The sequence below is a fragment of the Cnephaeus nilssonii genome (assembly GCF_951640355.1).
Source record: "Cnephaeus nilssonii genome assembly, chromosome: X".
Lineage (NCBI taxonomy): Eukaryota > Metazoa > Chordata > Mammalia > Chiroptera > Vespertilionidae > Cnephaeus > Cnephaeus nilssonii.
The window spans coordinates 11,578,865-11,602,730 of record NC_137071.1 but is presented as its reverse complement, the minus strand read 5'-3'; the positions used below and the strand labels follow the sequence as shown (position 1 = coordinate 11,602,730).

Here is a 23,866-nt window from a genome sequence, read left to right as displayed (position 1 = left end):
TTTCCTAATAAATTTCACATGCGTTATCGGTTTTTCATTTTTTCTTTTTTGGCATTCTTTGTATAATATATAGGAATTTACAACACTGACCTCAAGCCCCCAGAAAAACAATTTACGCCACCATTTTAGAGTCTTCCTCATAAAACAGTATGTGCCTGTGTAGTGATCAGCTATATCAACACCCCCCATAAACTTTGTATAGTTGGTCACGACCTTGGGTTTGAGAACTATTTCCTTCCCACCACCACGCACTCTCCTTTCCACAGACTCCGTCTCTGAAGTGTCCCATGTACTGAGCATTGTGACTATCCTCTTGTCTTTCCACGCAAGAAGAATTACATTTTCATCCCTGAAAGCCACTATCTCTCCTTTCATTAGCTTTGGATGTTTGATAACAGGTGGATTATCTTTCCTATTGGGCATTATTGTCCCTGTCAAGTGTGTTTTTTCCTTAAACAATTCCTTTGCAAGAGTGACACTAGTATAATACCTGTCAGTGAAGAAATGATAACCTTGAGAACCAGGTACTGAGTTCTTCAATCTTTCATGAAGCTCTAAAACTATTCTGCTAGTAAAAGGGAGATCAGGTCTCACCAACGTTTCAGATGTTATTCCTCCATAATAAGGGACAAATGAATGTATGTAACCACATTTTGAATCTGAGAGGACATATAAACGAATACCCCATTTTGTTGGCTTTTTAGGATTATATGTGATGAAGTGTATCTTTCCCTTGAAACCAACAACAGCCTCATCAACAGCAATCTCTCTTCCAGGACAGAATCTCTCCCTAAATTTCATTTCAAGGTATGACAAGAAGCAGTTTACCTTCTCGGTTCTTGTTCTCAAATCTTTACTTGACTTTTGGTCGTTTTTCAAGTGTAACATCCAAAATATTTGCAAGAACCTTTCTCTTTTGAAAACAGATCGAAAAAATGGTATATGAGACTCAAAATCCATGGACCAATAACTCTGCAAGTTGGGGTGATTCAATACGCCCATAATACACCCATATTTAGTATTACACCAAGAAAAGCCTTCATTTTCTCTATCGTCACATCTTTCCAATTATTCCAAGTGGGTCGCTGGGATAGTTCTTTTTTTTTGTTTGTTTGTTTTAATATATTTTATTGATTTCTTACAGAGAGGAAGGGAGAGGGATAGAGAGCTAGAAACATTGATGAGAGAGAAACACCGACCAGCTGCCTCCTGCACACCCCCTACCGGGGATGTGCCCGCAACCAATGTACATGCCCTTGACCGGAATTTTTTTTTTTTTGAAACCTAGGACCTTTCAGTCTGCAGCTGACGCTCTATCCACTGAGCCAAACCAGTTTCGGCTGGGATAGTTCTTTCTGGCTAATTGTATGCCTAGCATACTCATTTGTCTCATCCGTTATATTTTTTATCAACGTCTCAGTAAAAAACAACTGAAAAAAGTCTAGTGGCACATCCAGAAGGAACTTGAGGTCCAACATGTAACTGACCAGTGGAGAAAGGGATTCTGCTAGGCTCTTTGTCAGTCACAGATGTAGATGTCCACTTTTCTTTTTCCCGTTTTCCCCTAGAAACGTAACTTTCACTGGGTCTTATACCCGATTTCTCAATGATATCACCTATATCTCCATCACTCTCACTCGAATAAACAATTGTGCGTCTTCGTTTTGCCTTTATGAATTCAATGTCACTGTCACTGTCAGTACTTTCAGCCAGAACTTTGGGCAAAGCAAGGGACTTTTTCCTTTCTATAGTTCCACTAGGACCAGCGATTTGTTCTTTATCTCCACTCGCATCCTCGGAGAACTCACCTTTCGTCACTATTACATTTTTCACTTTTTTCTTCGTTTTCGAAGTAAAATTCATCATCGCTGCTTTCTATGTCTTTGGAAAACTTATCCATCCTGAGGAGGGGAAATTTACTCAGAACGTGCGACTGCTAGGGGGCAAACCAATCATCCAACTAAACCCTGTGTCATGACAACATCTGTGATATGCTAATAGAAACCTAAACAAACCTAGGAGACGAAAAGATAAGGAAGGTTCTTTACCAAGGGAAGATGATGCAAGCTCAAAAAGGCATGATGCAAGGACTCAGGCCTTGGACCCTCCTACTCAAGGTTGCTGCCTATGCAAAAGATAAGCTTAGGTGGTGGTATCAGTTGAGACGGCATTTACATTTTACTTGTCCTTTCATGCTAATGAAAACAAGAAAAGATACTGGAAAAATAGACAAAAAATCCCCCCCCCCCCCCGTGGTGAAACTACGTGTCGAGTGTGGCTCGACATACGAGCTGCTACCGATGCTAACCATGTCGAGTCACACGCGACATCCGAGTGCAAAAGGTTAATGACACACAAAACACTGTCTTACAGTACGAATGTCCTGGTCCTCAACAAGTATGTGGTTGCAGCCAATAGCTTTCTTACATTCTTTACTAGTGTTATAATAATTTCTCCTCTGAAAAGTCATCCCAGACATCAAGATTTCATTTGGCCTTTCCCTAGTATGAGTAGCCTATTGTCAGGTATGTCCTGAGCTGGTAAGGACATCCTCCGCAACTGTACCACAGGTAAAACTCTTCCGGGACTCATTGAAACTGCAGCCCTTTGCAAGTGAGACCCTATCCACACCTTTTATGAAAGCCTTCTCTTTCACTTGCTGCTCCTGGTGCTGGTGAAATTTTGCACCAAAATAAAATCGTTTTGCAAATGTCCCACTCTGAAACAGTTTCTGGCTGTGTTGTGTTCCTTGCTGTTCAACCAAGTGGAAAACGTTTCTCAACACTCTCCCACAAATCTCAAGAGGGAAAACAAAGCTACTTTTTGGTTGAGTTTTGGAAGATTGTATGTTTCCAGGAATTTTGGTCCAGAAATGCAGAGTCATGGGTCCCAAAAAAGAACACAGGATACTCCTTTGCTGGAGGCTTCTCAGCTTCCTCTGGGAGTTCACCCATGAGTGCTGGCCAGTGCGGGCCGCCCTAGGTTTAGCAACGACCAGATGACCTGCCTTGTACTGCCGAGGCTGTGGACTTGCCATGCAGGCTGCCCCCTTCCAGGTCATCCTTGGTCGCCCCAAAGACGCTGTCAGACCCGGGGGAAAGGGAATGCCAGGTGGAGGCAGAGTGTGCCTGGGGTGCCGGATTATTTTCTGTTTCCCACAATCCTTCATGAAATCCTTTTCGTTTGCAGGACTTTCCAAAGTTGTTTTTTTTATTCACTGTATGGAAAAGGGGCCTTTGGTCCAGAAATGCAGAGTCATGCGTCCCAAAAAAGAACACAGGATACTCCTTTTTTTCTTCTTCCAAATGTGGTGATTTTATTTTAATCATCACTAGGTATATACAATGCTGGTGTATGGCTTGGTCTCTAAGTAGTTAAAATAAAACATTGAAACTTGGTAACAGAATGAAAATAAAGTTAACTAAATTATTCCAAATATATTCTGAGGCAATTTCATATTCATTACCTCGCGTTTCCAAATGCTTTTGAATGTTTGCCTTATGCCGGGGTTCTTTTTCCCCAGCCTTACCTAGCGTTCAGCATTCTGGAGAAAGGGCTGCGCGTAGATGATTAAGAAGGAGTCCGTGGAGGAAAGATATTTTTGAAAGGCATCAGGGGTCAGAGGAACTTCCAGCTGAAGGAGCTAGAAGACTCTACTCCTTGACCAAGGACCCGTGCTTTTATTAAACGCAATTTGTCCCAATGCAAGGTGGAAATATACCCTTCAAAGGGTATGGTGTCAAAGGGTTTACAGATATTGTCAATTTGGGGAATAGCCTACAGCTGTTCAGGTGTTTGGCCAACAGGAGGCAATAAAATGCCCTGAGCTGTGTGGCAGCTAACAATCATTCTATTCAGGTTTGGGGGAAACAGGTAAACTATATGTGTCGCTCACCCTTGTTGAGCCCACCAAGTCCCATCAACCTTTTGATGGAACACTTCTAATTATTACATGCTGGAATTGGTTCTCGGCAGCCTTACATAAATTTCCCACTACAAAAAAGTGTAAGATTAATTAAGCTTTTAGATGCATGCACAATGAAATGCCCACATACTCCCTGCAAATCAAACTTAGAAACCAAAATTTTGCAGTTAATTTACCTGTAAAGATAGGTGTGAAATACCTGAACTATAAGAAAGTAAATGTATGTACATGGTAATGAAACCTTTTTAATACAATGCTAAGGAGAGGTGTCACTTAATAGTAAAACAACAGCCTTCAAATGACATTTCAAACTTAAGTTCCAGTTCTTTCTTCAGCGTCCTCAAATTGCAGGACGTCATGCAGGAAGTAAAGAGATTTTTCAATATTCTCCAAATCTTGCATATGAGCATCATTCACGAACAACGTGGGTAATTCATCTCTAAATTCTTCATTTTCATTGGCAAGATGCTGTTCTTCGTCATTCTGTAAGCATGCCATATCCGGTATGAACTGGTCATGTGCAGCTTTAATGTTATGATAAAGCTCTTGTTGCTTCAGAAACGGTGTATGCAGTTTCTGCCCTTGTAACTTGGTGTTCTGCACAGCTCCATGCAACTCACGAAACAAAGTCTGACCTGGGAGATGAGGGGAATGCCAGATAGGCGCATAGTGTGCCAGGGGTGCCTGGCTACTTTCTGTTTCCCACAGTCCTTCATTAAATCCTTTTCGTTTGCTTGACTTTCCAAAGTTGTCTTTTTAGTTGTTATATGGGAAAAGGGCCTTTGGTCCAGAAATGCAGATTCATGCATCCCACAGAAGAATACTGGATACTCCTTTGCTGGAGGCTTCTCAGCTCCCTCTGGGAGTTCACCCATGTGTGCTGGCCAGTGCGGGTCGCCCTCGGTTTAGCAGCAACCAGATGACCTGCCTTGTACTGCCGAGGCCGTGGACTCGCCATGCAGGCCGTCCCTTTTGAGGCCATCCTTGGTCGCCCCAAAGATGCCTTCTGACCCGGGGATAAGAGGGAATGCCAGGTGGGTGCAGAGTGGGCCCGGGGTGCCTGGCTATGTTCTGTTTCCCACAGTCCTTCATCAAATCCTTTTCGTTTGCTGGACTTTCCAAAGTTGTCTTTTTAGTCGTTATATGGGAAAATGGCGTTTGGTCCAGAAATGCAGAGTCATGCGTCCCAAAGAAGAACACAGGATACTCCTTTGCTGGAGGCTTCTCCGCTCCCTCTGGGCATTCACCCATGTGTGCTGGCCTGTGTGGGTCGCCCTTAACTTCACAAATATCGAATCACCTGCCTTGTCCTGCCGAGGCCGTGGACTCGCCATGCAGGCCGCTCCCCTTCCAGGTCATCCCTGGCCGCCCCAAACACGCTGTCTTGACCCGGGAGAAGAGGGGAATGCCAGATGGGTGCAGAGTGTGCCCTGGGTGCCTGGTTACTTTCTGTTTCCCACAATTCTTCATTAAATCCTTTTTGTTTGCTGGACTTTCCAAAGTTGTCTTTTTAAAAAATTATTATTAATAGTTAATTTAAGTAAAACATAAACCATGGGCCATGGATTAGTTTCCTATGGGTGTCGCAGCCGGTCGAGACAAATGTGCAGTTAGGTTGTTAAGTGACTTGATAGTGCTTTTCATGTCTTTGGCCCTTGTGGCTTTCTTTTTCTTTTTCTTTCTTTTTTTTCCATGTTGCATAGGCCAAACACCCCCTAGTGGCCTTTATTTCACAAAACTGCTTCCAATACCACTTTTACTACGATACTATTTAAATGAAAAAAATCACAAAATCACAAATTATGTGCCTTAAAAAGTTACTTCTACGTTGAGGCTGTACACTTCAAACAGAATTAGTTCCGAAATCTGAGTAGGTGGGTCATACATCCACCAGAGCTGCTTTTGTGTGGCCTGTCTTGGCAAGGCTGATTTCTATGCCCAAGAATATATTTTCCATTGATTTTTTTTTTTTTTGAGAGTAGAAGGGACAGAGGCAGGCACATGGAAGGGACATAGGGGGAGGGGAGGGAAGTGGGGGAGAGAGAAACATTGATGTATGAACGAGATATAGATTGGTTGCCTTCTGCATGGTCCCCAACTGGGCCAGGGATGGAACCTAAAATCCAGGTACCTGGCCTTGACCTGAAATCAAACCCATGACCTTTTGATGCACAGGCCGATGCTCCAACCACTTAACAGCACTGGCCAGGGCAGAGCCCTGGCAGGCCTGCCTCATCTCTGCCCCTGTTCCTCCCACCAGCATCCGTCCTCACCGCTCCTGGCTGACTGGCCTGAGGAGAACCTTCCTCCGTGTCAGGGGCCACAGGGTTTCCATCTTCCTCTGGAATATTCTAGTTTCTTGATGAGCTGCCTGAAATTGCTATGGCCATCCCTCCACCAGTCTGAGGAGCCACTGATGGAGCAGGGAGGAAAGAACGGTTCTCTAGTGAGATGCTGGGTCAACCACTCTATCAGGACTTCCTGCCATTGGAGACGGACTCTCCTGGCCACGTAGGCCTGCCTAAATGGGTATGTGCAGGAGGCATTCAGCCAAATGATGTGAAAATGTCCTGATCATGACCTGTATTTTGGGAAGCAAAATTCTAGCTGAATGGGGAGGTGGTGGTCAGGGTCTCTGTACCTAGAGCTCTGAGGCTGGCTGTGGAGTTCAGGCTTGGACACGGTCCCCACGGCACATGGGGCAGTCACACCTGCTTGGTGGCAATTCAGATGCTTACTTGCCTGCAGCTACTCCAAGATGGGAAAGGAAGGTGAGCTTGTTATTCTACTTATCACTAACTCTACTTCCTGTTTTAGATTTAGATGTGTAATAGACTTCTGTTCCTTCAATCAGGTCTTTTTATCCCCAGTGAGTATTCTGGGAGAAAGTCCCAGAGGGGGACATCCAGAGCAGTGAATGTAGGGCTTGAGGTACAAAATTACACTTGGCACTTAGTGGCTGGGTGACCCTGGACAATGAATGTTATTACTTCATCTCTGAACCTCAGTTTCCTCATCTATAAGATAGGGATAAAACTATCCATTGCATAATTAAAATTAAATACGTCAATGCAAGTAAACATATTAGTATGTGTCTGGCACATACCAAGTCTTCAACAAACAGCTGATATTTATACACTGTGATGTCTTCAATCAGGGATGGAGGGCTAGCACAGAAAATAGTGGATTTTGGCCACTAGCACGTTCTCTCAGCTCCTGAACCATGTGCTGCCTCCACCCAGGCCGCCCAGCACATCCAGAGTCTTCCTTAACCTTCTCAGGAGCTCAAGTTGAGACACTGGTCAGAGGCTCTCCTCTGTGTAACTGAATAACAAAAGCAGTTTTGACTCAGGAGATAAGACAGTAGAGTTTAATCTTCAAACTTGATGGACTTGAAAGCGTTCCTGTCTATATAGAAGACTTTGTTTGAGGTGGGGAGGCCGAGGCCGGCACGCCCACCATGCTTCCAGCTCAGGACCCGCACGTAGTCCTGCTGCAGGCTCTGCTGCAGGCTGCTGGCCGCCATCGTGTCCAGCGCCATGTTGGGCCTCCTGGTCGTGTCAGGGGTGCGGCTGAATGAAGGGGACAGATTTTTAAATCCGCCCATAAGTTTGAGAAATTTCAGCTTCTGTTCCTCGTTTTCAAAACCAGCAGTATCGCACTGGCCAAACTGAGTTCCTGTCCATGTCTGAGTTCCAGATGCTTCTGTTTTGCCTGACTCACGATCAGTTTCTTCTTGCAAGGCATTTCGCCTCACCTGGTCTATGTGTGCCTTGTCCATGTTGCCTTTCTTCTCCAGCACCACCTCAAAGTCTGTGTCAGGCTCCTCCTTCCAAAGTTCTGCTACTTTGCTCTCCTTCCTCCTCTCCTTCTTTTCAGTGCTGGCTCCTCAGTGCCTGGCTCCTTGGCCCTTTTAGTGGGCTTCATTTTCTTCCTCGCAGGGGCCTTGAGGCCGTCTCCTACTGGGATATATTCTGAAGCCTCAACTTTGACTAGCTTCTTTGCACATCTTTTCCTGAGGCTGCTCTCCATGGACCTGGAGGGCTTGGGGTGGCCAAGGGGGGTGTCTTCCTCCTCGTGGGTTTTCTTTTTTTTCTTCTTGTTCACGTTGTGTTCCCTGGGACCCCCTGCTTCCTTTTCTGCACCAAGGCTGCCGTTCCTGGTCATCCTTTCCCACTGAGCACGCGTGCAGGGCATCCCGAGCCTCATAGACCCAAGGGTCCCTGACTAAGAAGGCTGCTGCTTCCTGGGCCTTTTTTTCCTTGTGTTCTTTGAGCTTTCTGCCAACTCTAGTCACTTCCTCTACCTGTCTGGGGTCCAGGGAGGTCTTCTCCCTCACACCAGGAGACAGGGCCAGAGGCCACGAGGACTTCCTCTTATTTTTCTTTTCCCCATTGAGGAACTCGGATGGACCAAGAGCCCGTGTCCTGGGGCTGGGAGACTTCTCTGCCTGGCACGGAATGTGGTCTCAGGTTCTAGGTGCTCCTCACAGACGGTGCTGTGCTCCTTCTTTTTCTTCTTCTTCTTCACTAGAGGGGTCTCGGGTGCTTGCCCTTGGATCACACTCTTCGTGGGTGACATGGCTGTGGTAGGACAGACCTCAGTGTAATAACTGTTACTGTTCAAAACCAAGTACTGAGTTCAGGTTCTTTAACCACCACCACCTTCTTCTTGTTTTTCTCTGGAAGCCGAAGGCCCAGGTCTCCTTTGTGGTTCATGGTGATCATTCCTGCAGGCCACCCCGCTCCACCGCCACAGAACACTTCACCGTCTGGCTTCCTCTTACTTGGAGTCATCATATCCAGCGACGGTTTCTTCGTTCGTCAAAGGGATCAATTTCTTGATGCCACTAACATCCTTGCTACTCATGACTCTCTTTTTCATTGGAGGATGCATCACAACTTCCTCTACCTCTTTGTAAGATTTGATAATGACTCCTTGGTGGATTGATAGTCTCTAAACGTGCCATCAATTTTCCTCTTCCTTGTATTGGCAACCTTGCACAGGTTCGGAAAGTTAACTGGTGCTAGGGATTCATGACCAGTGAGGCGTAAGACCTTACAGTATGGGAACATGGTTTCTCCGTGGCATTCTTTAAGTGACTTCTCAGCCTCTACAAAGGCACCTATCTTGTCAACTACTCCAGGGAGGGTCATGCCCTTTGTATATCCATCTCCAAAGAATGACTTGATAGTCAGGTAAGGAGTCATCTCAGCAAACGATGCAACAAGACGAAGTTGAGCTATGAAAAGCCTTGCCTGTAGGGCTCATCCCTGAATGATCATCAGCGAACAGCAAAATCTTTAGAATAGCAACGTCCAAGCCCTTGGATGCAAGCCAAGCTGCTGCCTCCTTGTAGGCATGAGAAGGATCCAAGTCAACTGTAGGTGGTTGAATGCCTGGGCAGACGGTTGCGTATAGACCATTGAATCTCTGAGTAATTTGTGACATAGGGTTTTGCTGTGGCTTTCTGATCACATGATATAGGAGTGACAGTGCAGATTTGACAATTTTGTCAGCCATATCGCCTGTCAGTGTTGCTGATTCCTCACTTGATGGCAAGAGGATGCCTTGTGTATTTCGCATTCCGCAATCAGGATATATATATGGATTAAATGGCTTTGTTGGGACATCATACAGCATCGGGAAGGAAGACAGAACGAACCCTGTTAAGATAGAAATATTTCCACCAATTGTGAAAGGCCTCACTTTCCCAAGCGCTACTATGGAGGCTATGGCAAATCCCTGAAAGTTCGCTCTCTGAGGGAGATATATGGTCTTGTCATCAGTGCGGCCAACCTCTATGTTTGGCTCCATTAAGTCCCAAAGTTGACTTTTTATTCGCTATATGGGAAAATGGCGTTTGGTCCAGAAATGCAGAGTCATGCATCCCCCAAAAAACACAGGATACTCCTTTGCTGGAGGCTTCTAAGCTCCCGCTGGGCATTCACCAATGTGTGTTGGCCAGTGCGGGTCGCCCTAGGTTGAGCAACGACCAGATGACCTGCCTTGCAATGCCGAGGCCCTGGACTAGCCATGCAGGCCGTCCCTTTCAAGGTCATACTGGGTCGCCCCAAAGACGCTGTCACAACCTGGGGAAAGAGGGAATGCCAGGTGGGCGCAGAGTGTGCCCGGGGTGCCTGGCTACTTTCTGTTTCCCACAGTCCGTCATTAAATCCTTTTCGTTTGCTTGACTTTCCGAACTTATCTTTTTAGTGATTATATGGGGAAAAGGCCTTTGGTCCAGAAATGCAGAGTCATGAGTCCCAAAAAAGAACACTTGGATAGTCCTTTGCTGGAGGCTTCTCCGCTCCCTCTGGGAGTTCACCCATGTGTGCTGGCCAGTGCGGGTCGCCCTCGGTTAGCAGCAACCAGATGACCTGCCTTGTACTGCCGAGGCCGTTGACTCGCCATGCAGGCCGTCCCTTTTGAGGTCATCCTTGGTCGCCCCAAAGATGCTTTCTCACCCGGGGAAAAGAGGGAATGCCAGGTGGGCGCAGAGTGTGCCCGGGGTGCCTGGCTACTTTCTGTTTCCCACAGTCCTTCATTAAATCCTTTTCGTTTGCTTGACTTTCCAAAGTTGACTTTTTAGTCATTATATGGGATAAGGGCGTTTAGTCCAGAAATGCAGAGTCATGGGTCCCAAAAAAGAACACAGGATACTCCTTTGCTGGAGGCTTCTCCCCTCCCTCTGGGTGTTCACCAATGTGTGCTGGCCAATGCGGGTTGCCCTTAACTTCGCAAGGACCCGATCACCTGCCTAGTACTGCCGAGGCCGTGGACTCGCCATGCTGGCCGCTCCCCTCCCAGGTCATCCTTGGTTGCTCCGAAGATGCTGGTTGATTAAAAGGGCGAATGCCAGATGGGCACAGGGCATGCACGGGGTGCAGCGGACCCGGAAAATCTAGGCCTGTCCCCCGCCACCGCCCTATGTCAATGACTTAAACGAGGGTAAAATTTTCTTTTTTTTCATTCTCAAAACGCAGAAGGGCTACCTTAATCAGTCCATGCCAACTGAGATTAAGTCAGAGACGACAAGGACCGTGTTGGTTCCTATCAAATCTGAGAACAAGAGACAAGCAAGTGCACAACCTTTCTGTGGTTTCTCTAAACATACAGCGTTCACCAGGGTGGTTAGTTCCCTGGGCAGGTTTTCTACAGGTCTGACGTTGTGTTTCTGGTGACATTGCTAGCCTGTTCTCCCTCCGTGGTGCTTTTGTTTTGTCCTCTTTGCAGTCCTTGTCTTCCTCTTTCTGGAGACTTCCGGGACTGTATAGAGGTTTCATGGAAGGGTAGGACTGTTTCCCTTTGGAGGCAGTGTTTTCATTCATTCTTTTGCCTTTTCCATCTTCTTTGCTTGTATCCCCTTCTTCTTGCTGCTTGCATCTGCAGTGTTCCCGCCTTCTCCCTCACTTGCTGAAGAGCTCTGTTGTTGAATTACGCAGGATCCGGTGAAATTTACTCCCAGGTGATTTTCCATTTCCCACAATCCTTCATGAAATCCTTTTTGTTTCCTGGACTTTCCAAAGTTATCTTTTTAGTGATTATATGGGGAAAAGGCCTTTGGTCCAGAAATGCAGAGTCATGAGTCCCAAAAAAGAACACTTGGATACTCCTTTGCTGGAGGCTTCTCCGCTCCCTCTGGGAGTTCACCCATGAGTGCTGGCCAGTGCGGGTCGCCCTCGGTTTAGCAGCAACCAGACGACCTGCCTTGTACTGCCGAGGCCATTGACTCGCCATGCAGGACGTCCCTTTTGAGGTCATCCTTGGTCGCCCCAAAGATGCTTTCTCACCCGGGAAAAAGAGGGAATGCCAGGTGGGCGCAGAGTGTGCCCGGGGTGCCTGGCTACTTTCTGTTTCCCACAGTCCTTCATTAAATCCTTTTCGTTTGCTTGACTTTCCAAAGTTATCTTTTTAGTGATTATATGGGGAAAAGGCCTTTGGTCCAGAAATGCAGTCATGAGTCCCAAAAAAGAACACTTGGATACTCCTTTGCTGGAGGCTTCTCCGCTCCCTCTGGGAGTTCACCCATGTGTGCTGGCCAGTGCGGGTCGCCCTCGGTTTAGCAGCAACCAGATGACCTGCCTTGTACTGCCGAGGCCGTTGACTCGCCATGCAGCCCGCCTCCTTCCAGGTCATCCTTGGTCGCCCCAAAGATGCTTTCTCACCCGGGGAAAAGAGGGAATGCCAGGTGGGCGCAAAGTGTGCCCGGGGTGCCTGGCTACTTTCTGTTTCCCACAGTCCTTCATTAAATCCTTTTAGTTTGCTTGACTTTGCAAAGTTGACTTTTTATACGGTATATGGGAAAATGGCGTTTGGTCCAGAAATGCAGAGTCATGCGTCCCAAAACAACACAGGATACTCCTTTGCTGGAAGCTTCTCCGCTCCCTCTGGGAGTTCACCCATGTGTGCTGGCCAGTGCGGGTCGCCCTCGGTTTAGCAGCAACCAGATGACCTGCCTTGTACTGCCGAGGTCGTTGACTCGCCATGCAGGCCCTCTCTTTTGAGGTCATCCTTGGTTGCCCCAAAGATGCTTTCTCACCCAAGGAAAAGAGGGAATGCCAGGTGGGCCAAGAGTGTGCCCGGAGTGCCTGGCTACTTCTGTTTCCCACAGTCCTTCATTAAATCCTTTTCGTTTGCTTGACCCTCCAAAGTTATCTTTTTAGTGATTATATGGGGAAAAGGCCTTTGGTCCAGAAATGCAGAGTCATGAGTCCCAAAAAAGAACACTTGGATACTCCTTTGCTGGAGGCTTCTCCGCTCCCTCTGGGAGTTCACCCATGAGTGCTGGCCAGTGCGGGTCGCCCTCAGTTTAGCAGCAACCAGATGACCTGCCTTGTACTGCCGAGGCCGTTGACTCGCCATGCAGGCCGCCCCCATCCAGGTCACCCTTGGTCGCCCCATGTGTGCTGGCCAGTGCCGGTCGTTCTCGGTTAGCAGCAACCAGAGTGTTCTTTTTTGGGACTTATGACTCTGCATAGCCGTTGACTCCCACAGTCCTTCATTAAATCCTTTTCGTTTGTTGACTTTCCAAAGTTGACTTTTTATTCGCTATATGGGAAAATGGCGTTTGGTCCAGAAATGCAGAGTCATGCGTCCCAAAACAACACAGGATACTCCTTTGCTGGAGGCTTCTCCGCTCCCTCTGGGAGTTCACCCATGTGTGCTGGCCAGTGCGGATCGCCCTCGGTTTAGCAGCAACCAGATGACCTGCCTTGTACTGCCGAGGCCGTTGACTCGCCATGCAGGCCGCCCCCTTCCAGGTCATCCTTGGTCGCCCCAAAGATGCTTTCTCACCCGGGGAAAAGAGGGAATGCCAGGTGGGCCCAGAGTGTGCCCGGGGTGCTTGGCTACTTTCTGTTTCCTACAGTCCTTCATTAAATCCTTTTCGTTTGCTTGACTTTCCAAAGTTATCTTTTTAGTGATTATATGGGGAAAAGGCGTTTGGTCCAGAAATGCAGAGTCATGAGTCCCAAAAAAGAACACTTGGATACTCCTTTGCTGGAGGCTTCTCCGCTCCCTCTGGGAGTTCACCCATGAGTGCTGGCCAGTGCGGGTCGCTATCGGTTTAGCAGCAACCAGATGACCTGTCTTGTACTGCCGAGGCCGTTGACTCGCCATGCAGGCCGCTCCCTTCCAGGTCATCCTTGGTCGCCCCAAAGATGCTTTCTCACCTGGGGAAAAGAGTTAATGCCAGGTGGTCCCAGAGTGTGCCCGGGGTGCCTGGCTACTTTCTGTTTCCCACAGTCCTTCATTAAATCCTTTTCGTTTGCTTGACTTTCCAAAGTTAACTTTTTATACGCTATATGGGAAAATGGCGTTTGGTCCAGAAATGCAGAGTCATGCGTCCCAAAACAACACGGGATACTCCTTTGCTGGAGGCTTCTCCGCTCCCTCTGGGAGTTCACCCATGTGTTCTGGCCAGTGCGGGTCTTTCTCGATTAGCAGCAACCAGATGACCTGCCTTGTACTGCCGAGGCCGTTGACTCGCCAGGCAGGCCGTCCCTTTTGAGGTAATCCTTGGTCGGCCCAAATATGCTTTCTCACCCAGGGAAAAGAGGGAATGCCAGGTGGGCCCAGAGTGTGCCCGGGGTGCTTGGCTACTTTCTGTTTCCCACAGTCCTTCATTAAATCCTTTTCGTTTGCTTGACTTTCCAAAGTTATCTTTTTAGTGATTATATGGGGAAAAGGCCTTTGGTCCAGAAATGCAGAGTCATGAGTCCCAAAAAAGAACACTTGGATACTCCTTTGCTGGAGGTCTCTGCTCCCTCTGGGAGTTCACCCATGTGTGCTGGCCAGTGCGGGTCGCCCTCGGTTTAGCAGCAACCAGATGACCTGCCTTGTACTGCCGAGGCCGTTGACTCGCTATGCAGGCCGTCCCTTTTGAGGTCATCCTTGGTCGCCACCAAGATGCTTTCTCACCCGGGGAAAAGAGGGAATGCCAGGTGGGCCCAGAGTGTGCCCGGGGTGCTTGGCTACTTTCTGTTTCCCACAGTCCTTCATTAAATCCTTTTCGTTTGCTTGACTTTCCAAAGTTATCATTTTAGTGATTATATGGGGAAAAGGCCTTTGGTCCAGAAATGCAGAGTCATGAGTCCCAAAAAAGAACACTTGGATACTCCTTTGCTGGAGGCTTCTCCGCTCCCTCTGGGAGTTCACCCATGAGTGCTGGCCAGTGCGGGTCGCCCTCGGTTTAGCAGCAACCAGATGACCTGCCTTGTACTGCCGAGGCCATTGACTCGCCATGCAGGACGTCCCTTTTGAGGTCATCTTTGGTCGGCCCAAAGATGCATTCTCACCCGGGGAAAAGAGGGAATGCCAGGTGGGCCCAGAGTGTGCCCGGGGTGCTTGGCTACTTTCTGTTTCCCACAGTCCTTCATTAAATCCTTTTCGTTTGCTTGACTTTCCAAAGTTATCTTTTTAGAGATTATATGGGGAAAAGGCCTTTGGTCCAGAAATGCAGAGTCATGAGTCCCAAAAAAGAACACTTGGATACTCCTTTGCTGGAGGCTTCTCCGCTCCCTCTGGGAGTTCACCCATGAGTGCTGGCCAGTGCGGGTCGCCATCGGTTTAGCAGCAACCAGATGACCTGTCTTGTACTGCCGAGGCCGTTGACTCGCCATGCAGGCCGCCCCCATCCAGGTCATCCTTGGTTGCCCCATGTGTGCTGGCCAGTGCGGGTCATTCTCCGTTAGCAGCAACCAGAGTGTTCTTTTTTGGGACTCATGACTCTGCATAGCCGTTGACTCCCACAGTCCTTCATTAAATCCTTTTCGTTAGTTGACTTTCCAAAGTTGACTTTTTATTCGCTATATGGGAAAATGGCGTTTGGCCCAGAAATGCAGAGTCATGCGTCCCAAAAAAGAACACTTGGATACTCCTTTGCTGGAGGCTTCTCTGCTCCCACTGGGAGTTCACCCATGTGTGCTGGCCAGTGCTGGTCGTTCTCGGTTAGCAGCAACCAGATGACCTGCCTTGTACTGCCGAGGCCGTTGACTCGCCATGCAGGCCGCCCCCTTCCAGGTCATCCTTGGTCGCCCCAAAGATGCTTTCTCACCTGGGGAAAAGAGGGAATGCCAGGTGGGCCCAGAGTGTGCCCGGGGTGCCTGCCTACTTTCTGTTTCCCACAGTCCTTCATTAAATCCTTTTCGTTTGCTTGACTTTCCAAAGTTGACTTTTTATACGCTATATGGGAAAATGGCGTTTGGTCCAGAAATGCAGAGTCGTGCATCCCAAAAAAGAACACTTGGATACTCCTTTGCTGGAGGCTTCTCTGCTCCCTCTGGGAGTTCACCCATGTGTGCTGGCCAGTGCGGGTCGTTCTCGGTTAGCAGCAACCAGATGACCTGCCTTGTACGGCCGAGGCCGTTGACTCGCCATGCAGGCCGTCCCTTTTGAGGTCATCCTTGGTCGCCCCAAAGATGCTTTCTCACCTGGGGAAAAGAGGGAATGCCAGGTGGGCCCAGAGTGTGCCCGGGGTGCCTGGCTACTTTCTGTTTCCCACAGTCCTTCATTAAATCCTTTTCGTTTGCTTGACTTTCCAAAGTTAACTTTTTATACGCTATATGGGAAAATGGCGTTTGGTCCAGAAATGCAGAGTCATGCGTCCCAAAACAACACAGGATACTCCTTTGCTGGAGGCCTCTCCGCTCCCTCTGGGAGTTCACCCATGTGTGCTGACCAGTGCGGGTCGTTCTCGGTTAGCAGCAACCAGTTGACCTGCCTTGTACTGCCGAGGCCGTTTACTCGCTATGCAGGCCGCCCCTTTTGAGGTCATCCTTGGTCTCCCCAAAGATGCTTTCTCACCCGGGGAAAAGAGGGAATGCCAGGTGGGCCCAGAGTGTTCCCGGGGTGCTTGGCTACTTTCTGTTTCCCACAGTCCTTCATTAAATCCTTTTCGTTTGCTTGACTTTCCAAAGTTATCTTTTTAGTGATTATATGGGGAAAAGGCCTTTAGTCCAGAAATGCAGAGTCATGAGTCCCAAAAAAGAACACTTGGATACTCCTTTGCTGGAGGCTTCTCCGCTCCCTCTGGGAGTTCACCCATGTGTGCTGGCCAGTGCAGGTTGCCCTTTGTTTAGCAGCAACCAGATGACCTGCCTTGTACTGCCGAGGCCGTTGACTCGCCATGCAGGCCGCCCCCATCCAGGTCACCCTTGGTCGCCCCATGTGTGCCTGCCAGTGCCGGTCGTTCTCGGTTAGCAGCAACCAGAGTGTTCTTTTTTGGGACTCATGACTCTGCATAGCCGTTGACTCCCACAGTCCTTCATTAAATCCTTTTCGTTTGTTGACTTTCCAAAGTTGACTTTTTATTCGCTATATGGGAAAATGGCGTTTGGTCCAGAAATGCAGAGTCATGCGTCCCAAAACAACACAGGATACTCCTTTGCTGGAGGCTTCTCCGCTCTCTCTGGGAGTTCACCCATGTGTGCTGGCCAGTGCGGGTCGTTTTCGGTTTAGCAGCAACCAGATGACCTGCCTTGTACTGCCGAGGCCGTTGACTCGCCATACAGGCCGCCCCCTTCCAGGTCATCCTTGGTCGCCCCAAAGATGCTTTCTCACCCGGGGAAAAGAGGGAATGCCAGGTGGGCCCAGAGTGTGCCCGGGGTGCCTGCCTACTTTCTGTTTCCCACAGTCCTTCATTAAATCCTTTTCGTTTGCTTGACTTTCCAAAGTTATCTTTTTAGTGATTATATGGGGAAAAGGCGTTTGGTCCAGAAATGCAGAGTCATGAGTCCCAAAAAAGAACACTTGGATACTCCTTTGCTGGAGGCTTCTCCGCTCCCTCTGGGAGTTCACCCATGAGTGCTGGCCAGTGAGGGTCGCCCTCGGTTTAGCAGCAACCACATGACCTGCCTTGTACTGCCGAGGCCATTGACTCGCCATGCAGGACGTCCCTTTTGAGGTCATTATTGGTCGCCCCAAAGATGCTTTCTCACCCGGGGAAAAGAGGGAATGCCAGGTGGGCGCAGAGTGTGCCCGGGGTGCCTGGCTACTTTCTGTTTCCCACAGTCCTTCATTAAATCCTTTTCGTTTGCTTGACTTTCCAAAGTTATCTTTTTAGTGATTATATGGGAAAATGGCGTTTGGTCCAGAAATGCAGAGTCATGAGTCCCAAAAAAGAACACTTGGATACTCCTTTGCTGGAGGCTTCTCCGGTCCCTCTGGGAGTTCACCCATGTGTGCTGGCCAGTGCAGGTTGCCCTTTGTTTAGCTGCAACCAGATGACCTGCCTTGTACTGCCGAGGCCGTTGACTCGCCATGCAGGCCGCCCCCATCCAGGTCATCCTTGGTTGCCCCATGTGTGCTGGCCAGTGCGGGTCATTCTCGGTTAGCAGCAACCAGAGTGTTCTTTTTTGGGACTCATGACTCTGCATAGCCGTTGACTCCCACAGTCCTTCATTAAATCCTTTTCGTTTGTTGACTTTGCAAAGTTGACTTTTTATTCGCTATATGGGAAAATGGCGTTTGGTCCAGAAATGCAGAGTCATGCGTCCCAAAAAAGAACACTTGGATACTCCTTTACTGGAGGCTTCTCTGCTCCCTCTGGGAGTTCACCCATGTGTTGTGGCCAGTGCGGGTCGCCCTCGGTTTAGCAGCAACCACATGACCTGCCTTGTACTGCCGAGGCCATTGACTCGCCATGCAGGACGTCCCTTTTGAGGTCATTATTGGTCGCCCCAAAGATGCTTTCTCACCCGGGGAAAAGAGGGAATGCCAGGTGGGCGCAGAGTGTGCCCGGGGTGCCTGGCTACTTTCTGTTTCCCACAGTCCTTCATTAAATCCTTTTCGTTTGCTTGACTTTCCAAAGTTATCTTTTTAGTGATTATATGGGGAAAAGGCCTTTGGTCCAGAAATGGAGAGTCATGAGTCCCAAAAAAGAACACTTGGATACTCCTTTGCTGGAGGCTTCTCCGCTCCCTCTGGGAGTTCACCCATGAGTGCTGGCCAGTGCGGGTCGCCCTCGGTTTAGCAGCAACCAGATGACCTGCCTTGTACTGCCGAGGTCGTTGACTCGCCATGCAGGCCGCCACCTTCCAGGTCATCCTTGGTCGCCCCAAAGATGATTTCTCACCTGGGGAAAATAGGGAATGCCAGGTGGGCGCAAAGTGTGCCCTGGGTGCCTGGCTACTTTCTGTTTCCCACAGTCCTTCATTAAATCCTTTTCGTTTGCTTGACTTTCCAAAGTTAACTTTTTATACGCTATATGGGAAAATGGCGTTTGGTCCAGAAATGCAGAGTCATGCGTCCCAAAACAACACAGGATACTCCTTTGCTGGAGGCCTCTCCGCTCCCTCTGGGAGTTCACCCATGTGTACTGACCAGTGCGGGTCGTTCTCGGTTAGCAGCAACCAGTTGACCTGCCTTGTACTGCCGAGGCCGTTTACTCGCTATGCAGGCCGCCCCTTTTGAGGTCATCCTTGGTCTCCCCAAAGATGCTTTCTCACCCGGGGAAAAGAGGGAATGCCAGGTGGGCCCAGAGTGTTCCCGGGGTGCCTGGCTACTTTCTGTTTCCCACAGTCCTTCATTAAATCCTTTTCGTTTGCTTGACTTTCCAAAGTTATCTTTTTAGTGATTATATGGGGAAAAGGCCTTTGGTCCAGAAATGCAGAGTCATGAGTCCCAAAAAAGAACACTTGGATACTCCTTTGCTGGAGGCTTCTCCGGTCCCTCTGGGAGTTCACCCATGTGTGCTGGCCAGTGCAGGTTGCCCTTTGTTTAGCTGCAACCAGATGACCTGCCTTGTACTGCCGAGGCCGTTGACTCGCCATGCAGGCCGCCCCCATCCAGGTCATCCTTGGTTGCCCCATGTGTGCTGGCCAGTGCGGGTCATTCTCGGTTAGCAGCAACCAGAGTGTTCTTTTTTGGGACTCATGACTCTGCATAGCCGTTGACTCCCACAGTCCTTCATTAAATCCTTTTCGTTTGTTGACTTTGCAAAGTTGACTTTTTATTCGCTATATGGGAAAATGGCGTTTGGTCCAGAAATGCAGAGTCATGCGTCCCAAAAAAGAACACTTGGATACTCCTTTACTGGAGGCTTCTCTGCTCCCTCTGGGAGTTCACCCATGTGTTGTGGCCAGTGCGGGTCGCCCTCGGTTTAGCAGCAACCACATGACCTGCCTTGTACTGCCGAGGCCATTGACTCGCCATGCAGGATGTCCCTTTTGAGGTCATTATTGGTCGCCCCAAAGATGCTTTCTCACCCGGGGAAAAGAGGGAATGCCAGGTGGGCGCAGAGTGTGCCCGGGGTGCCTGGCTACTTTCTGTTTCCCACAGTCCTTCATTAAATCCTTTTCGTTTGCTTGACTTTCCAAAGTTATCTTTTTAGTGATTATATGGGGAAAAGGCCTTTGGTCCAGAAATGCAGAGTCATGAGTCCCAAAAAAGAACACTTGGATACTCCTTTGCTGGAGGCTTCTCCGCTCCCTCTGGGAGTTCACCCATGAGTGCTGGCCAGTGTGGGTCGCCCTCGGTTAGCAGCAACCAGATGACCTGCCTTGTACTGCCGAGGCCGTTGACTCGCCATGCAGGCCGTCCCTTTTGAGGTCATCCTTGGTCACCCCAAAGATGCTTTCTCACCCAGGGAAAAGAGGGAATGCCAGGTGGGCCCTGAGTGTGCCCGGGGTGCTTGGCTACTTTCTGTTTCCCACAGTCCTTCATTAAATCCTTTTCGATTGCTTGACTTTCCAAAGTTGACTTTTTATTCGCTATATGGGAAAATGGCGTTTGGTCCAGAAATGCAGAGTCATGCGTCCCAAAACAACACAGGATACTCCTTTGCTGGAGGCTTCTCCGCTCCCTCTGGGAGTTCACCCATGTGTGCTGGCCAGTGCGGGTCGCCCTCGGTTTAGCAGCAAGCAGATGACCTGCCTTGTACTGCCGAGGCCATTGACTCGCCATGCAGGACGTCCCTTTTGAGGTCATCCTTGGTTGCCCCAAAGATGGTTTCTCACCCGGGGAAAAGAGGGAATGCCAGGTGGGCCCAGAGTGTGCCCGGGGTGCCTGGCTACTTTCTGTTTCCCAGAGTCCTTCATTAAATCCTTTTCGTTTGCTTGACTTTCCAAAGTTATCTTTTTAGTGATTATATGGGGAAAAGGCCTTTGGTCCAGAAATGCAGAGTCATGAGTCCCAAAAAAGAACACTTGGATACTCCTTTGCTGGAGGCTTCTCCGCTCCTTCTGGGAGTTCACCCATGAGTGCTGGCCAGTGCGGGACGCCCTCGGTTTAGCAGCAACCAGATGACCTGCCTTGTACTGCCGAGGCCGTTGACTCGCCATGCAGGCCGCCCCCTTCCAGGTCATCCTTGGTCGCCCCAAAGATGCTTTCTCACCCAGGGAAAAGAGGGAATGCCAGGTGGGCCCAGAGTGTGCCCGGGGTGCTTGGCCACTTTCCGTTTCCCACAGTCCTTCATTAAATCCTTTTCGTTTGCTTGACTTTGCAAAGTTGACTTTTTATACGCTATATGGGAAAATGGCGTTTGGTCCAGAAATGCAGTGTCATGAGTCCCAAAAAAGAACACTTGGATACTCCTTTGCTGGAGGCTTCTCCGCTCCCTCTGGGAGTTCACCCATGAGTGCTGGCCAGTGCGGGTCGCCCTCAGTTTAGCAGCAACCAGATGACCTGCCTTGTACTGCCGAGGCCGTTGACTCGCCATGCAGGCCGTCCCTTTTGAGGTCATCCTTGGTCGCCCCAAAGATGCTTTCTCACCCAGGGAAAAGAGGGAATGCCAGGTGGGCCCAGAGTGTGCCCGGGGTGCCTGGCTACTTACTGTTTCCCACAGTCCTTCATTAAATCCTTTTCGTTTGCTTGACTTTCCAAAGTTATCTTTTTAGTGATTATATGGGGAAAAGGCCTTTGGTCCAGAAATGCAGAGTCATGCGTCCCAAAAAAGAACACTTGGATACTCCTTTGCTGGAGGCTTCTCCGCTCCCTCTGGGAGTTCACCCATGAGTGCTGGCCAGTGCGGGTCGCCCTCGGTTTAGCAGCAACCAGATGACCTGCCTTGTACTGCCGAGGCCGTTGACTCGCCATGCAGGCCGCCCCCTTCCAGGTCATCCTTGGTCGCCCCAAAGATGCTTTCTCACCTGGGGAAAATAGGGAATGCCAGGTGGGCGCAAAGTGTGCCCGGGGTGCCTGGCTACTTTCTGTTTCCCACAGTCCTTCATTAAATCCTTTTCGTTTGCTTGACTTTCCAAAGTTGACTTTTTATTCGCTATATGGGAAAATGGCGTTTGGTCCAGAAATGCAGAGTCATGCGTCCAAAAACAACACAGGATACTCCTTTGCTGGAGGCCTCTCTGCTCCCTCTGGGAGTTCACCCATGTGTGCTGACCAGTGCGGGTCGTTCTCGGTTAGCAGCAACCAGATGACCTGCCTTGTACTGCCGAGGCCGTTTACTCGCTATGTAGGTCGCCACTTTTGAGGTCATCCTTGGTCTCCCCAAAGATGCTTTCTCACCCGGGGAAAAGAGGGAATGCCAGGTGGGCCCAGAGTGTTCCCGGGGTGCTTGGCTACTTTCTGTTTCCCACAGTCCTTCATTAAATCCTTTTCGTTTGCTTGACTTTCCAAAGTTGACTTTTTATACGCTATATGGGAAAATGGCGTTTGTTCCAGAAATGCAGTGTCATGAGTCCCAAAAAAGAACACTTGGATACTCCTTTGCTCGAGGCTTCTCCGCTCCCTCTGGGAGTTCACCCATGTGTGCTGGCCAGTGCGGGTCGCCCTCGGTTTAGCAGCAACCAGATGACCTGCCTTGTACTGCCGAGGCCGTTGACTCGCCATGCAGGCCGTCCCTTTTGGGGTCATCCTTGGTCGCCCCAAAGATGCTTTCTCACCCGGGGAAAAGAGGGAATGCCAGGTGGGCCCAGAGTGTGCCCGGGGTGCCTGGCTACTTACTGTTTCCCACAGTCCTTCATTAAATCCTTTTCGTTTGCTTGACTTTCCAAAGTTATCTTTTTAGTGATTATATGGGGAAAAGGCCTTTGGTCCAGAAATGCAGAGTCATGCGTCCCAAAAAAGAACACTTGGATACTCCTTTGCTGGAGGCTTCTCCGCTCCCTGTGGGAGTTCACCCATGAGTGCTGGCCAGTGCGGGTCGCCCTTGGTTTAGCAGCAACCAGATGACCTGCCTTGTACTGCCGAGGCCGTTGACTCGCCATGCAGGCCGCCCCCATCCAGGTCATCCTTGGTTGCCCCATGTGTGCTGGCCAGTGCGGGTCATTCTCGGTTAGCAGCAACCAGAGTGTTCTTTTTTGGGACTCATGACTCTGCATAGCCGTTGACTCCCACAGTCCTTCATTAAATCCTTTTCGTTTGTTGACTTTGCAAAGTTGACTTTTTATTCGCTATATGGGAAAATGGCGTTTGGTCCAGAAATGCAGAGTCATGCGTCCCAAAAAAGAACACTTGGATACTCCTTTGCTGGAGGCTTCTCTGCTCCCTCTGGGAGTTCACCCATGTGTGCTGGCCAGTGCGGGTCGTTCTCGGTTAGCACCAACCAGATGACCTGCCTTGTACTGCCGAGGCCGTTGACTCGCCATGCAGGCCGTCCCTTTTGAGGTCATCCTTGGTCGCCCCAAAGATGCTTTCTCACCTGGGGAAAAGAGGGAATGCCAGGTGGGCCCAGAGTGTGCCCGGGGTGCTTGGCTACTTCTGGTTTCCCACAGTCCTTCATTAAATCCTTTTCGTTTGCTTGACTTTCCAAAGTTATCTTTTTAGTGATTATATGGGGAAAAGGCGTTTGGTCCAGAAATGCAGAGTCATGAGTCCCAAAAAAGAACACTTGGATACTCCTTTGCTGGAGGCTTCTCCGCTCCCTCTGGGAGTTCACCCATGAGTGCTGGCCAGTGCGGGACGCCCTCGGTTTAGCAGCAACCAGATGACCTGCCTTGTACTGCCGAGGCCGTTGACTCGCCATGCAGGCTGCCCCCTTTCAGGTCATCCTTGGTCGCCCCAAAGATGCTTTCTCACCTGGGGAAAAGAGGGAATGCCAGGTGGGCGCAAAGTGTGCCCGGGGTGCCTGGCTACTTTCTGTTTCCCACAGTCCTTCATTAAATCCTTTTCGTTTGCTTGACTTTGCAAAGTTGACTTTTTATACGCTATATGGGAAAATGGCGTTTGGTCCAGAAATGCAGAGTCATGCGTCCCAAAACAACACAGGATACTCCTTTGCTGGAGGCCTCTCCGCTCCCTCTGGGAGTTCACCCATGTGTGCTGGCCAGTGCGGGTCGTTCTCGGTTAGCAGCAACCAGATGACCTGCCTTGTACTGCCGAGGCCGTTTACTCGCTATGTAGGCCGCCACTTTTGAGGTCATCCTTGGTCTCCCCAAAGATGCTTTCTCACCCGGGGAAAAGAGGGAATGCCAGGTGGGCCCAGAGTGTGCCCGGGGTGCTTGGCTACTTTGTGTTTCCCACAGTCCTTCATTAAATCCTTTTCGT

At 49.4% G+C, this 23,866-nt stretch overlaps 2 pseudogenes across 2 annotated transcripts; both read right to left on the bottom strand.

Annotated features, from left to right (window-relative positions):
* Window positions 1-7,295: 7,295 nt before the first annotated feature.
* LOC307096264 (lysine-rich nucleolar protein 1-like) lies at window positions 7,296-8,652 on the bottom strand (annotated as a pseudogene). Its single transcript has one exon. The product of its transcript is annotated as a lysine-rich nucleolar protein 1-like (transcript).
* A 2,428-nt stretch (window positions 8,653-11,080) lies between these two features.
* Window positions 11,081-11,665, bottom strand: LOC307096087 (hepatoma-derived growth factor-related protein 3-like; annotated as a pseudogene). The gene has a single exon. The product of its transcript is annotated as a hepatoma-derived growth factor-related protein 3-like (transcript).
* Window positions 11,666-23,866: the final 12,201 nt, after the last annotated feature.